Source organism: Alligator sinensis, unplaced genomic scaffold, assembly GCF_000455745.1.
Source record: "Alligator sinensis unplaced genomic scaffold, ASM45574v1 scaffold409_1, whole genome shotgun sequence".
Lineage (NCBI taxonomy): Eukaryota > Metazoa > Chordata > Crocodylia > Alligatoridae > Alligator > Alligator sinensis.
In genome coordinates this window covers 620,346-635,316 of record NW_005842284.1, presented here as the reverse complement: position 1 = coordinate 635,316, position 14,971 = coordinate 620,346, and the positions used below count along the sequence as shown (strand labels likewise).

General features: G+C 41.0%; 1 protein-coding gene across 2 annotated transcripts in view; it reads left to right on the top strand.

Moving 5' to 3' along the window:
• The window catches only part of LARGE1 (LARGE xylosyl- and glucuronyltransferase 1), a 387,820-nt gene extending 377,098 nt beyond the window's left edge, over positions 1–10,722 (top strand). Inside the window, exons 17-18 of one of the 2 annotated variants that reach the window (XR_003095093.1) lie at positions 3,937–4,111; positions 10,532–10,722. The gene's annotated coding sequence lies outside the window, so the exon portion shown is untranslated. Of the gene's footprint in view, positions 1–3,936; positions 5,453–10,531 lie in introns of those variants that run through there. The other variant, XR_003095092.1, reaches the window with a different exon arrangement.
• The last annotated feature ends 4,249 nt before the right edge of the window (positions 10,723–14,971 follow it).

Sequence of the window (14,971 nt, the reverse complement as noted above, 5' to 3'; positions counted from 1 at the left end):
AAAGAGTGGGTCTCTGGGTTAGGTGTTTGTCCAACCTGTGCTGTGGTGAAGACTGATGCAAATAAACCATTAGTTTCTTGGAAATGCCCTTACTGTCTTTAACTGCTCCTTTTAATCCGTGATGGTCACCTTGTCCCACCAGTTATCTCAGGCTTTCTCCTTCTGGTATACTGAGAACATTTGTTTTTTTGCTTTATATTGTTTACTATTTTCTCTTTAAATTGCCTCTTAGCCCACCTGGTTTTCATCTTATCATTTATACTCTTTTGCATTGGCTTTGACAGGCTTGGATTTCCATTTTCTGAAGGTTATCAATTAGGCTCAAATAACCTTTTGAAACTTACAATTGAATCATGCTGGTATTTTCTTTTCTTTCTCTTTTATTTGTTTTAGTAGGCATACATGATCTCTGTGACTGTGGTATTCAAATGCATCTTCCATGCTGAGTTTAACTATTTTAATTTTGACTTAGGGCATTTTTACCTGTTTCTTTTTTTCTTTTTAAATCCTTCCCTTCAAAGTCAGCTGTCACCATGCTAGTTTTTTATGACATTCCTCTACCAAATGATGTTGGACTGAATTATATTGTGGTCATTATTACTGAATAGATTAACTGCATTTTCTTTTTGAATCAACTTCTGTATGTTACTTGGTATAAAGCTTAGAACAGCCTGTCCTCTTGTGTACTCTAAACTTGTGTTGTTGAGATGCAGTTGATTGAGATGCTGAGAAGTTACTTCTCTAAATTTTGCCATTTGGTAACATTTGCCCGGCCTCTGTATGGGTTACAGCTATTTCCTATCATTATTAATGTATTATGAGAGCAAGTTGACTCTTTTTCTTCTCCCGAACATTATGCCTGCAATATCATTTTCCTGATCAAGAGGACAGAAATATAACCTCATTTGTGAATTTGTATTCTTCTAGTTTGGGATGTGTATTCTGCTCAGCTTACCTCTCCACTCAGAAATTTTAACTCAGTAGATTCACTAGAATCTTTTAAGTATGAGTGCCGCACCCCACCCCATGTCTATCATCTGTATAAATTATATCAAGGTCTGACAGCATCCTGTTGATTTCTGACATTCCACCATGTATCAGTAATGTCTGTTATTAGGAGTGTGTGAAACAGGTCGTATTCAATTCGGATTTTGCCCAACTCAGGGACAGCGATTCAATTAGTTGATTCAGATCACTGTCCCCGATTCAATTCGGCCGAATCTGAAGATTCAGTGCTGATTCAGAAAATCAGCGATTCGGCCATAGACAGCTTTAAATGTTTTTTCTACATACCTCGAGGTACCAGGCACAGCTCATGATCGCTGCGATGCTGGGGTGGATAGAGCGTCCCACAGGGCCACGCCGGGGGGGCGGGCCCCGTGTGCTTGGTGGCAAAAGTACTTCCGGTTCACTTCCAGGTCTGCTGCCAAGAGCGCTGGGGGCCTCCCCACACCTCCTAGGCTCGGCAGTTAGCCATGGGGGGAACTCCAGGTGCCACCCCAGACCCAGAAGGCACCAGTTGCCGAGCCAGCGGAAAGCATGGGGGGGTCCCCCTGCGCTCTGCCAGGAGGAACTGGAAGTGCTTCTGGTCCATTTCCGGATCTGCTGCTGAGTGCACTGGGGAGCCCCCGTGCTCCTGTGGGACACTCCATGCACCCCAGCATCTCAGCATTCATGAGCCGCCTGGTACCTTGAGGTATGTAGAAAAAACATTTAAGGCTGTGTCTATGTCCAAATCGCCAAATCTTTCTGATCTCTCCGAATCAATTTGAAGGGTTTCAATTTGATTTGGAGACATTAAAGGGTCTCCTGATTCGATTTGGAATCGGAGATTTGGCCACCGAATCAGGCCAAATCTCTACCTAATCGAATCGGGGATCAAAGCTTTGCACAGCCCTATCTGTTATCTCAAGTTCTTCTTCCATTGCCAAACATTCTGATTTCCCTATTTTAGCTTGTAAGTTTCCAAATTGGGAAATGTTCTAGATTGTATTTTTACCTCGGCACTTTTTAAATTAAATTCCTTAGCCTGAAACTCTGATATATTTCCTGGAATTTAGCAGTATTCTTGACTTGTCCTATCACTTGTCCTATGACCTATCACTCATTTCACCGTAATTTCCATTTTATCCCTTACTTAATAAAGAGATACCTTTATATTACTGGCATCCTTAGCAGATGGCTTTGTCCTGCCTGAGCTGTCCTTGGACCTGTCAGGTTTCCTCAAGCTCCTACTTTCAATAATTCTCTCAAACCTTGCCAGTTTTCTGTGCCAGGAATCTGGTTCCATTTACCATGCCTGTATTTGGGTTTTTTGTTTTTGTTTTTTTAATGGAGCTCACTAGTATTCTCTTGGGGCCCCTCTACACATGCAGGTAAAAGCACCATGGGGTCTAATGCGTAATCCACACAATTGCACCTCTTGCCATACCATACATGCATGGCAGGAAGTGTGATTGTGGGATAATGTATTAGATCCCATCGCACCTTATTGTTGGTACAGGGGGAGGCTGATCCCGGGCTCCCCATGCACCAGCAAGAAACAAGCTCCCATGGCTGGGAGCCCCCTTAATTGAGGGACTCTGAGCCATGGGGGTATCTCATACATCCCTGGGCCTGGGGGATTGCAGCTACCATGATCTCCCTGGGGCACTGCACCTGCCATTGGGGCTACTGAAACCCCCAGGCCTGGGAGAGCACAGCTGCCACAATCTCCCAGCCCCAGGGTTTCATGTACTCCTGGGGCATAAGCTACAAGAAACTGTGATGGTCTATTAAGTCAGTCATTCCTGTTTTAAAATGATCTGAACACATTGAGTTTTCACCTTTAATATGTGGTGGAGCTACTGGTTTGGCCACAAATTCTGCCATCAATGAATCCAAGGTCCCATCTACATATTACAAATATTGCAGTTAGCTAGCTAATTGTGCAATTGCCTTGAGACCAGCTACACATGCAAAGTAGCTATCATGCCAGGGTTTCATGCACTCCCAGGACAGGTGCACCCCCTGGTTGTTGGGACTCAGCTGTGTCCTGGCACCCAACATCTGCTGCTGCAGGATTCTGCATCCCAGCAGCTGTGGGGTGCTGCCATGACCCAGAGTCGGCAGCTGCTGGAGCCGAGAGTCCCCTCAGTTGCAGAACTCCCAGGCCCAGTTGGGCATGGTGCACCCCTGCAGACCTTGCTTCATGTGCAAATTAAAGCTCAGTAGCAACCAGATGTAAAGTTAGTACACATTTTCAAGGTCTAACCTTATAGCTGGTTGGAGCTTTATATGGCATGATAGCTACTTTGCATGTGTAGCTGGTCTCAAGGCAATTGCACAATTAGCTAGCTAACTGCAATATTTGCAATATGTAGATGGGACCTTGGATTCATTGATGGCAGAATTTGTGGCCAAACCAGTAGCTCTGTCACATATTAAAGGTGAAAACTCAATGTGTTCAGATAATTTTAAAGCAGGAATGACTGACTTAATAGACCATCACAGTTTCTTGTAGCTTATATTTAAATTGTGGACACCATTTTACTTACAGTGGTATGAATGACACCACTGCATAATATTAATTGCATAGTATCTATTGCAGCATAGCAAACACTGTCATAGAGAGAGAACCATGATGATAACTTCACCTGGGATGCAGCCACTATCTCTTTAAACAAGTAAAAATAAAGCCCTAACAGGCGTGAGCCATTAGATTTATATATGCTGTGTAAGAGTACATTTCATGTGATTTTTTTTTTATTAGGTACAATAGTATATTTTATAATTTAATATAAAGTATATATTTTAATGCTCTTGTTTTTACATTACTTTTTATTCAAATACAACTATAATCCCTGTCAGACAGATGATATGCTCTCCATATCTTGACAACTCCCCCATCTTTGTGGCCACCATCTATCTGTCTAATGGCCACTGTCTGTTTTTTAGCTAAGGAAGACTGGCCAGGACTTCATGAGCTGTTGCTTGTTAATCAGCAGAGAGGCATTGCAAGACACTCCCCCCCAACTCTGCTAGATACCATAAGGGTGTTCCTTAGAATTCAGTGGACTATCAACAGAACCCAGCAACTCAGCAAATGGAAGGAGGATCAATAGTTATAAAGGTAAATGAGTTCTGTTTTGTTAGATTGTGAGAGTGCCAAACGGGAAGAACAAATCTGTGGCCATTGCTTTTGTTCCAAAATTTCAAAGCCAATAAGTATTACTTTCAAAATTAAGTTTCTGTATCTCCATTAAACCAGACTGGAATAAATGGGCTATCTGCACGTGATGACAGAAAATAAACTAACATTTCCATTCTGATCCTGAAGATGCAGAAACATAATTGACCGGTAAATGTTCTAACTCCTTTTTTATGCGAGTAGATCATGATTTGTAATTAGACTATAAATAGGCATGCCTGCATACTTTACTGAATGAGGAGGAGTTTTGTATTTATTTATTTATTTATGTTTAAAGGAGAACTCAAGCACCAAGTTTTGAAATGGAAATCTGGGCATGTGTGACATTTATAGTTTGGGAGACCATTTATAATCATAGATCTAAACTGCCATAGCTTTCTTAGAGTCCTCTTTCCACCTGCCTGGCTTTCTCACATACCTGCTCCCAAAGGCAGGCACAGAACTCTCAGTTTGAAACGAGTTGTTATTTGTGGTGGTTAAATTGATTAAATGTTTTTCCTAGGAAAATTTTTCTGGATACTGTGTGCACTTGCTCAAAAAAGTTTAGCTGCTGTGACCTGCTGAAGAAACATTTGTGATGTAGACAGAAGGACAAACATTTATGCATCCTTTGGGCCATATCAGTCTGTTTATCCATACATATTGATGGTTGCTGTAGTGGAATGGTTGACCTACAGATAAAATCAGTAGGCAGAGTTTTTAAACCCCAGGTTACAAATCAATACTACTTTTTGTCATCCCATAGCTTAGTACCCACCATAATGATTTGAATGGTTTATTTCACACATAATTATGGTTTCAACAAAGTGAGAAATGTTCTGTGATTTGCTGGCCCTTCAAAATTCAGTGGAAACCATTGTGGGGTATACAAAAGCAGCATGCAACTCTCAGAGAATCATAGAAAAGTAGGACTAGAAGGGACTTCTGGAGAGCCCCCTGCCTGAAGCAGGATCATCCCTATCCAAATCATCCTGTGCAAATCCTTGTCTTACCTGTTACTGAAACTGCAGTCAGCTCTGCCCCACAAGCAAGGCATAGCAACCTAATAATCAATTAAAATTCATAAGCATTAAGAATGTTGTTAAAATACAAAGAAAAATGGTTCTGATTTCAAGCTGAAACTTTGACTTGACACACTGTCATTACCCTTGACTTGTTTCATAGGCCTCCAACAGATGAGACCAGTTCAAACCAAGCTAAGATGAATATAATTCTCATTTATAGTGTGTATGCGTGCGTGTGTGTGTGTGTGTGTTCATGTGTGTGTGCATATGCTGTAACTATATATATATATATATATATATATATATATATATATTACATATACAGATTTTTATGTTTATATATATATATATATATATATATATAAAAGAATTAAAACTAACTTAAAACACATTATTAAAGTTGCAAAGTCAATCACCCAAAAATGAAAAGTTGCCAAAATGAAAGGTGTTTGTGCAACTTTAATTCTGTCCCCTTGTGCAGCTGTATTATGATACAGACTTTGATTATCTGATCATGTCCTACCTTTTCCTGAAGACTCCTGTTTCATTTAATGCGCAGAACGGATGGTGCTCTGGGAATGAGGTAGCTGCCTGATATTTCTTTTTATCCTCACCAGCATTGATCTCTGAATAATATTTTCATTTCCTTCATTCTGAGGAAAGATAGGCTTTATATTTCAAAGAGTAGGTATGAACTGTGGTTTGGGGGCGGAAAAAAATTGATCAAACCTTATGCTTCAGGTTTTCTGAGTAGATTGTTTAGGGCACCATCCTGTAACCACTTCTTATGTGGGGGGCCCTGCCTGGTCAATGGAAGTTGTACACAGAGAAGTCTTGCAGTATTGGGTCCTAAACATATGTATTCAAAAATTTGAATCTGCGAGGTAAGGAGTCCAAGCAGTACTTCAGCGTAAAAGATGTCTGTCACTCCTTCTTTGAGAATGCTTTTAAATTGCAGCAAAGCACAACAAAAGCCTGCCAAAAAAGCAGATCAATTAAAAAAGGGCCAGTCTTAATCTTTTCCCCTAGTAACGAAGCAGGGGGAAACTTAGTATCTGCTGAAGATCTAGGGTCAAATCCTGAGCCAAGATAAAGGTGAACATTACTTTTATGGTGTGGCTAGTGCCCCCTTTTGTCTGAGCACATTTCTCGTGGATCACTGGACTACACGACCTTCCTGTTATAAGTAATTGTGGTTGTAGAGTTTGTGAAGCTGAGCACTGAGCTTAAATCAGGCCCAGCTCAAAGATTCTTGATTTGTGTTAGCTCTGCTGGTCTCACAGCTGTTCCTCTCATGCTTGCAAGCAAAGGAGGACTGCCAGAAAAATTAAAACAGCATGGTAATGGCAGCAATCAGAACATTCATCCTTTCCAAACTGTTCCCACCTGAAGTCCACAGTTGTTTAGATAATGGCTGGAGCAAAGCTGCAGCTTGTTAGAGCTCTTGAAAGCTTCTGTTTTTGTTTTTAAGGAGGATTCATTGCAGCGTCAGCACTCTCTGGCAATGCTGTAAAACAACTGTAGTCTAAAAAAGAAAGACTAAAAGCTAACCTATGCTGATTGTTCCATCAGCTATTCATCCAGTCCAAATGAAATAACAGCCTAGGGTAGGCAGCAGTGTTATCAAGCTGTTTTGGTTTTTGTATAAAGTCCTAGTGAAAGTGGTGTTGAATTGATTTGTACTTGTGCTTCTCTACAACTTGAAAAGTATTCTCAAAGGAGTGATAGATGCCCCTTATGCATAGTGATGCCTCGGATTTATCAGCAAAGAGGTTCAGAGAGCATATAAACCTTTTGTATTTGCCCTCCTAAACATTACCCTCTGCATGCCATTTATATACTATTACAGAGGAACCCAAAAATTCAGCTATCAAATGCTTGGGATAGGTTGTGAGTTTCTGTGGCCTGTTATGCAAGAGGTCAGACTATCTGCTCTAAAAGATCCTGTCTGTCCTTAAAACCTATCAGTCCCGCTGGCATTAATTCTCCTAGGTCACAGTAAGCTGTTTTGTCAACGTTTGTGTCATTTATTTTTTAAATTTGGGATTTGTTTCAAGTATAGTAAAATACAAAGTGAAAAATGAATGAGTTTTGTTAAGACCTATGATTAGTGGATGGATTCATGAGGTTTCACAGAGGATAATATGCATGGAGATTCATGAAAGCCAGAAAGTTTCCCACATACCTGCTGTCAGGTTTTGTTACATACAATAGAATTTGGTCTTTTTAAATAATGGTTATAGAGAAAGAGACTGTCTGAGCCCCAAAATATTTCACACAAGCTTTCATTGGTTTCATTTCCATGCTCATAAATAAAACAGAGTTCGCAGTGTTTGCAAAACTTTTGTTAGGAAAGGTTTGTACTGTTTTCTTGTGTAATGATTGTACTCAGACATTTTCAGAACATTGTGTGAAGCAAGACACTGAGACTTTCCATACAACAGTGAAGTCAAGAAAATAAGCTTCCCTGTTGTCATTTACTTCTGTGGCTTCACAGGTTTTATTCCTGTCTCAGTGGGTTTTCTGACCATAAGTGTTAAGGAAACATAGCTCCTGTTATACCACAGGGCAAGTTCTTTCTGAAGTATACACCATCACTGGAGCTTCCGTCTTGGAAAGCAATCAGGTGCTGTTTCACATTTGCCCTTCTGGCTCTCGGCATGCCCTGATATGGATTTTAGGAATGTTCTCATTTTTTATTCTTCAAATCTAAATTTCAGAGGAAGCCAAGGGCTTGGAAATCACAAAGATGGGATTCCTATATTTCGATTGACTTGAAATGTATTCCTATATTTGGCATCTTTCTGGCTCCTTACCTCTGTGCCTCTATAAATAGCATTCACAGAAATTATTATTTTGGGTGAAGAGGGGCATCTTGAGTAGTCAAAGGGCATTCCCACGAGGAATTATGCTGTTATATGAGGCCACAAAGCATTCAAAATGTTTGTCCCTTGAATAGTCCATATGTTTGCATGAGTCTTTAATTCAAGTAGTGATGCAGTGGCAAAGCAGTTGAGACATCGTCCTACAGTTCCAGCATCATGAGTTTTAGCTCTACTCCAGACTTATGCTGAAGGCTACCCCCACTTGATGCAGCCGTATCTGCTCATCTGAGCTGGGAAATCAAAGGTGGCCAGATGCTAGACCTGTCACTCCCTTGTGTGCTGTTGGCTACAAAAACTGCTGTGCCTGACGAACTGTTAGACTTGGAGGAACTTTGACTTTTTAATGCCAAGTAAAATTTATAGAAAACCCAACCTCAAAGAGCTTTCCCAATTGACTCAGCCCATTGTAACAGTATTTCTCCTCTTAGTACCCCCAATTATCACTAGTTATATTGTCCGTCTCCCTCCTCATTACATTTTCCATATATTTTTAAGAGAGCATAGCCTCTTTTCACGTCTTGAGGCACTGGTTTATGAATGCTGTGCAGAGAAGCCCTCTCTCCCTCAGTATCTCCCTGAAAAATAGAGGTAACTTAAAACAAAAATTCCATATGTTAGGAATAGGGGGATCAGACTTTAATGTAATACAAAATTAATAGTGCCAAAAGGAAGCCAGAAGATGCTTAGAACCCAAAAGCAATCCTGCCTTTAAAGCTATAACTAATCAACTATTGGATGAGATGCTAGTGTGACCATGAATAGGTCTGGGGAACATAGTAGTGTTGGAAGACTTGAAATGGACCAGCTTACATTGTTCTTTCACACTACAAAAAGATTTCCCTTTCACATGATGGCATAGGTAGCAATGGACAGCATGCCAAGTGTCAGAAGACATAAATATTCACTTTCCTTCCAAGACCATGCAGTATTTCCCATTTAGCAGCCATTTGCCAAAAGTGGTCTCGGCCTAAAGAAGTCAAGAAGTTCTGAGTGCATGTAAGAGACAGCAGATTGTGGTCCCAGTTTTCAAATACATTTGTTCACTTCTGAGTACATCAGGTTTTAGGAGTCCAACCAGAAACTCTTATATCTTCAAGAAGCTGGTCTCTCTGATTAAGAATTTTGGGCAGATCAGTCATAGGTAGGCAATAGCTCATGCGCTGTGGAAATCAAGGACACACCGACGAACACAGCATGCTAACAATCAGGGAGATACTGACTTAAATAATAAAACGATGACCTTAAAATGGCAGTTGAGGCAAAATACTACAAAGGGCACTCTGAATAATAATTTGAAAATATTATTGCATCATGTTACTGCTGTACGGTTTTGCAGAAATCAATATATCAGCAAACACTGTTTTTAATGATACAGGAAAGAAATCTGTAAAAAATAAAAAAATAAAAAAAATAAAAAATAAAAAGGTGGGGTGGAAAGCCTTATGTGTTCCCTCAGGAAGGCTTGATAAGCACCTCACTCCTTTTTGCCGTGACACAGGTAGTTTTTCACACTTCAGGGAAAAACTGGAATTTCATAACCTTTATGGTGAACATTGCATAAAACAACACTTGTTATTTCTTTGCAAGGCTGGACACTGAAGGGTTTGAATCTTAAGATCACAGTCCTGTCTGCATTATCTTACCGGTTGTCTTTCTACCTGAACTAATACTGAACCCTTTGATTTTTCTCCCACTTAGGTGGGCAGGGGAAGGGAGGGAGGGAGGAGGTGGTCCTTAAATTACAATTCATTAAAGGTTAAAAAAAAAAAATCCATCTTTTGTTGCTTCCCTATTCTTTTTTAAACAAGCAGGTTCTGAACAGGTAAGATTCCCTAGAGAGGGCTGATTTTCCATAACCCATTTCCCAAGCACCTCACCCCTCCAGGATTGTTAGACTGAGGCAAGTGGCATTTAACACAAATACTTAGTTTACATGTATGCTTCAGTCTGTGTGTAAGTTTTCTAGGTGATAATTTTATTGGGGAAAATGCTGTTTAGATTGTGTGCGCAAAATAAATGGCTTGTAAATATTAAAAGAAGAAAAAGTTTAATTTTCAGTTGTGCAATAAAATTGTGAAATAATCCTCTCAATTCCTTTTCTGCTGATATCTGACTTGGTGGAAGTTGGTTTCAGTAGGAGACCAGTAGTGTTTTTTCAGATCACATGAAAAACAGTGATGGTTGTTGTTGGAGGGGGATGGGAGAGGCGTGCATAAAATTATTGGTTTTTTTATCATTATTCTTTGTGATTTATTTTCCATTCTTCTTATTCTCTGGTTTGTTCACTCTGACCCTGGCCCAACTATGTAAGTATATAGGTACACAGCCAGTTCTGCAAGATAGTAGCACAATTCACCTGCTTAAAGATAAACCCGTGTTTAAATGCTTTACTGAAACTGGACCACCTTCTCCCCTCTCTTGCTTATGGCATCCTGTTGTCTATAAAACCTCAGACATGTGAGAGAGTGCAGAAGACAGTTCATATTCCACCACCAGCAGATGGGTGCCAGATGACCAAGGAGACTGACTTGATCCACTTCATGGAGACAGATCCAGCTGAGAAAACATTGCTACAGATTGTTGATCTGCCAGGTATATGTGTGAGATTCAAGCTAAAATGAAGCTTCTTTCTTGATAAAGAGACAAAACTATTCAAGCACCAGTCTGAACTCTCTTTAATTGATGTCCACTCTGAGATGTCTCAATTGTTAGAGTTGTAATGAGTATAATCTCACTTTCAGCTAGGGTCTTTTCAGCGGATGAATAATAAGTCTGAGCTACAAGAGACCCAGGTTTGCCCAGCCATCTAGTAGTGCAAGAGTCATGCTTGTGAACCAGAGGCACTTCAATACCCAGAAGGAGTAGAGATGGGAGGAGGTGTGTTGGTTAGCTATTGCTGAATCTTATGTATTTTTACTAAACTTAAAACAAAATTTCCACTGGAAACTTGGAGTACTTCTGTGATGTCAGAATGAAGTTTACATATGGTACGTATATTGTAAGAATGCAGTGTCCAAGAATGAAGATCACAGGAGCAGAAAAAATATAAATAAGAAAGATGTCATTCATATATATATATATATATATATTACAATACTGGACTTATTCCTCACTTTCCTTTGACCTCTGGAGGAAAACAGGGGTCCAAAAAGAAAATAAATATATATAAACACACACACATACACACACACACACTTAAAACTATTGTTACTAAAATTTTCCATTTACTGAAAACTTAAATGTTCAAAATTATTTAACAGCCAGTTTGAGGACTGAGAATATATGGGTGTATTTCTTTAAAAGTACTCGGCATTGACCTAACTGCTCTTGTTGACGTCAATGGTAAAACTTTCCGGTTTGACTCCTTCATCTTCAAAGGTACTACAGGGGATGAATTTGGCCCTCTCTGTTAGATGAATAGACTTAAACAAAGCCAAGAAAAGAATTGCATTAACTCTGTAAATAGCATTTTATTCTTAACAATTTGACTCCCAGGGGATATTATACCTAATGCCATTTCCATTTGAGCCACATTTCTTCCCATTTTTGTCCATATTTGAGGAAAAAAATAACAAGTAGCTTTCTCCCCCTAGATGAGACAATGGCCTTGGATCTCCATGAAACATTCATGATTTACAGCAGGAGTCAGGTTGTAACCTATTCACAGGGTGGAGAAGGAGTGTGTTAAGGAATGCATGTTCCATCAGAAGGAGCTATACCTCACGCCCGAGACCTTTAGGGAGAAAAGGAGTCATTTGCCTCTGGCCACCAGCTGCCCTTCCTGTGGGCCCTCTGCGGCATACATAGTAGCAACATTCACCTTCAAATTGCTTTAAAAAGTATTAGCTAATTAATAGATGAAATACATGGAGGGAAAGTGCATATATTTCATCTCAGGCTAAATTCTCTAAATCAAGGCTTCAGCCCTCATGGCTTTTACATAGGCTGATGATGTCTGGAGTTTTGCCACAGAAGGGACTGCAGAATCAGCCTTCATATCTGCAACACTTCTCTTTCGTGTTTCTGTCCCAAATTTCCACGTACCTAAATTTTTCCACTACCCAACTTTGCCCTCAACCCATTTTTCGTTGTGGAGTACACATTCCAAGGGCAGTTCCATCATGAACAACTCTATCACAGCTTTGTGACTAAGAAATCTCCCATAGAATCAATTAAAAAGAGAGTTCATAGCACTTCTGAAAACGTTAGGACCCAACTTAAGTATCTATGAATTTCTGAGGTTAGCTTTATGCATCCATTTTTTTTTCATTTTGATCTTAGAAAATGTACTTTATATAGAGCCAGATCCAAATCCATCAAGTAGACACCTAAATGAGGCTTGGGCAGAAATTATATATCTAGTTTACAGAAAGTGATCCAGGTCATCTCTCTTCCAGTGCCTGCAAAACCTTTTGAGGCCTAAATTTATTACATGCCTTCATTTTCATCTGAAAGGTTTCTAGATGCTTAAACTCAAGCTTTGAACATATCCGTAAGTGATCTGATTTGAGCAGCCAAGAGCCTCATTCCCATTTGAGCTCAGTTATGAGACAAACTGAAGCTGGGAAGGGCCAAAAGTCTACTCAACTTCTTAATCCATTAGACAACCATAAAGCACACCCAGCTCACACCAGTAACACTGAGTTCACTAAAAGTGCAGGACCCAAGGTGAATTTTAGTAAAAAATCTAGTGGTGCTGCTATCTACCTTTTGTGTAATAGCCCAGTAGTTAGAGGACTTTCAGGAACTGGGAGACTCTGGTTTAAGTTGAGGGGATTCAAATCTATATCCCCTACTTCCAAGGGGAACACCCTAACCCACAAGCCATATACTGGGGTGGGGAGGACACTTTCCACCTATCCTGTTGCTGTTGAAGCTGGACCATTAGGCAGCCACAGGGCCAAAGAGTCCTGACCGGGCCTCACCTCCTCCAGGCTTCACAAAAACTCCTACAGCAGCAGGACAAGGCACACTGAGCATGTGGGGTCAGAAGAGAAACAAAAGGAAGCCTGACTGCAGCCAAGATATAAGGGGCCTTCTTGGGAGTAGGGGGAATCTTGGTTCCAGTCCTCCTGTCAAGATTATATCTTTTAAAACCACCTACTTCCCTCCCCCAACCCTTGTCTCCCCCACTGCCCACGAGCAGGTTTCATTTTCTAGCATGTGCTGGCCAGCAGGGGATACCCAGATTTGGGGTGGGGGGGGCAATGAGGTTAGGCAGGGAACAGGTATTGGGGAAAGGAAAATAGGAACCCATGTGTTGCTGCCACTGTCCCCTGCCAAGCTTGGCACTGCATAACCACAGCCCGCAGCTAAAGCAGGGCAGGAGCAGCTCAGGGGCTCCCCTGTGGCTGGATCAGCTGGGGGTGGCAATGGCAGCACAGGAAAGGAATTGCTCCCAGGTCCACCTCTGCCCCTCCCCCTACACCCCTTCCCAGATCATGGGCTATGGATTCAGTCCCCTTGTTGCTCGCTTTCCTTCTGGATCCATAACCCTTGGCTACCCAGTGGTTCCCCCCCAGATTCCCTACCCCTTCCCCACCCAGTCTGTTCAATAGTTTGGGTGTTGGGACACTCTTGGAATTGGGAAATGCTGTTTTGACTCTTCTCAGGGCAAGGAGGACCTAAATTCTCAGTTTCCCACTTCCTGGGTAAGTGTTCTAGTCATTGGGGCTATTGGGTAGTAGATACCTTCCCTCTGGGCAGTCTGGATCTTCAGTACCTAGAGATTTCTAATGTGAATCTTGATTTCACCTAAGTGCAAGGAGAGACCGACAGGCATTCTGACATCCTGTGCCTCATATTTTTTAGACTTTAGCTGTAGGTGCCTTCCTGTTAAGAGCCTGGGTACTCTACACTGAACTTACAAGGTGTCTAACTCTCTCCATTAACTTTATCAGGAACCCAAGCACTTAATCCTGTCTGTCTGGATCTTCCCTCAGAGTCAAGGTGTCAATATTTTTAGGCAGTGCAATGCCCAAATAGGGGCTTCTACTAACTTGACAAGGGACCAAGGCAAGTTCCTTCAGAGCTGGGAGGAAAAACAGAGATACTCTCCAACTCTGCCAATTGGTGCTACCTAGTAGATGAGGAAGATCACACTGGCACACACAGGCCAGGTACAGACGTTACACTTTTACTGGTACAAGTGATCGGAAACAAGTCTATACCTATACAGAAGTCCGGCACGCAAAATTGATCTATACCTGTAACACAACAGAAGTTGGGCACGCACAGACTGATTGAGAAATGATGGAAGCCAGCCTAAGATTTGCCCCCCACAACCTCCCACCAAAAGGCTTTTTTCTGTTCACTATTAAGTGAGCGGTGTTTGTTCTGCTCTCTACTGATCTAAACTATGCTGCTTACAGAAAACTGAATAATTTAGATTCCGTCTCAGGCTTTTTGAATGCCTGTACCTAGCCATAGAGTGAAAGAGTTAATGGTTGTCATTAACTTGACATAATTAGGTTTGATCTTCTAACTGGGTTTATTCCCTTGGGGTATGTGAGGGTGTCACAGGAAATGTATGAATTAAGATGGTTAGGGTTTTAACATGTTACAGCATAATCAGGACATTGTAAGTGTGAATGAGTAAAAATGGACAAGTTTCTGGGCTCTTGAAAAAGCTTGGCTTGGTCAGGTGATAGCTTGGCTTGGTCAGGTAATAGCTTTGCATTGTGCTTCTTGGCAAGTTTTTGAGGATCAGTTAATAAATCGTTTTCTGAAGGGCAAAAAAAAAAACTGAACAAGATATGTATGGGCTAGTCTATGTGGATCTTACAGTGTTTCCTGCAAGGAAGAGCTGCATCAATGTGCGTGATGCTGTTACGCCTGCTGCAGTAGTTTCTGCAGAATGATTTTTTGGTTTTGGTTGAAAGGTTCTTCCCCTT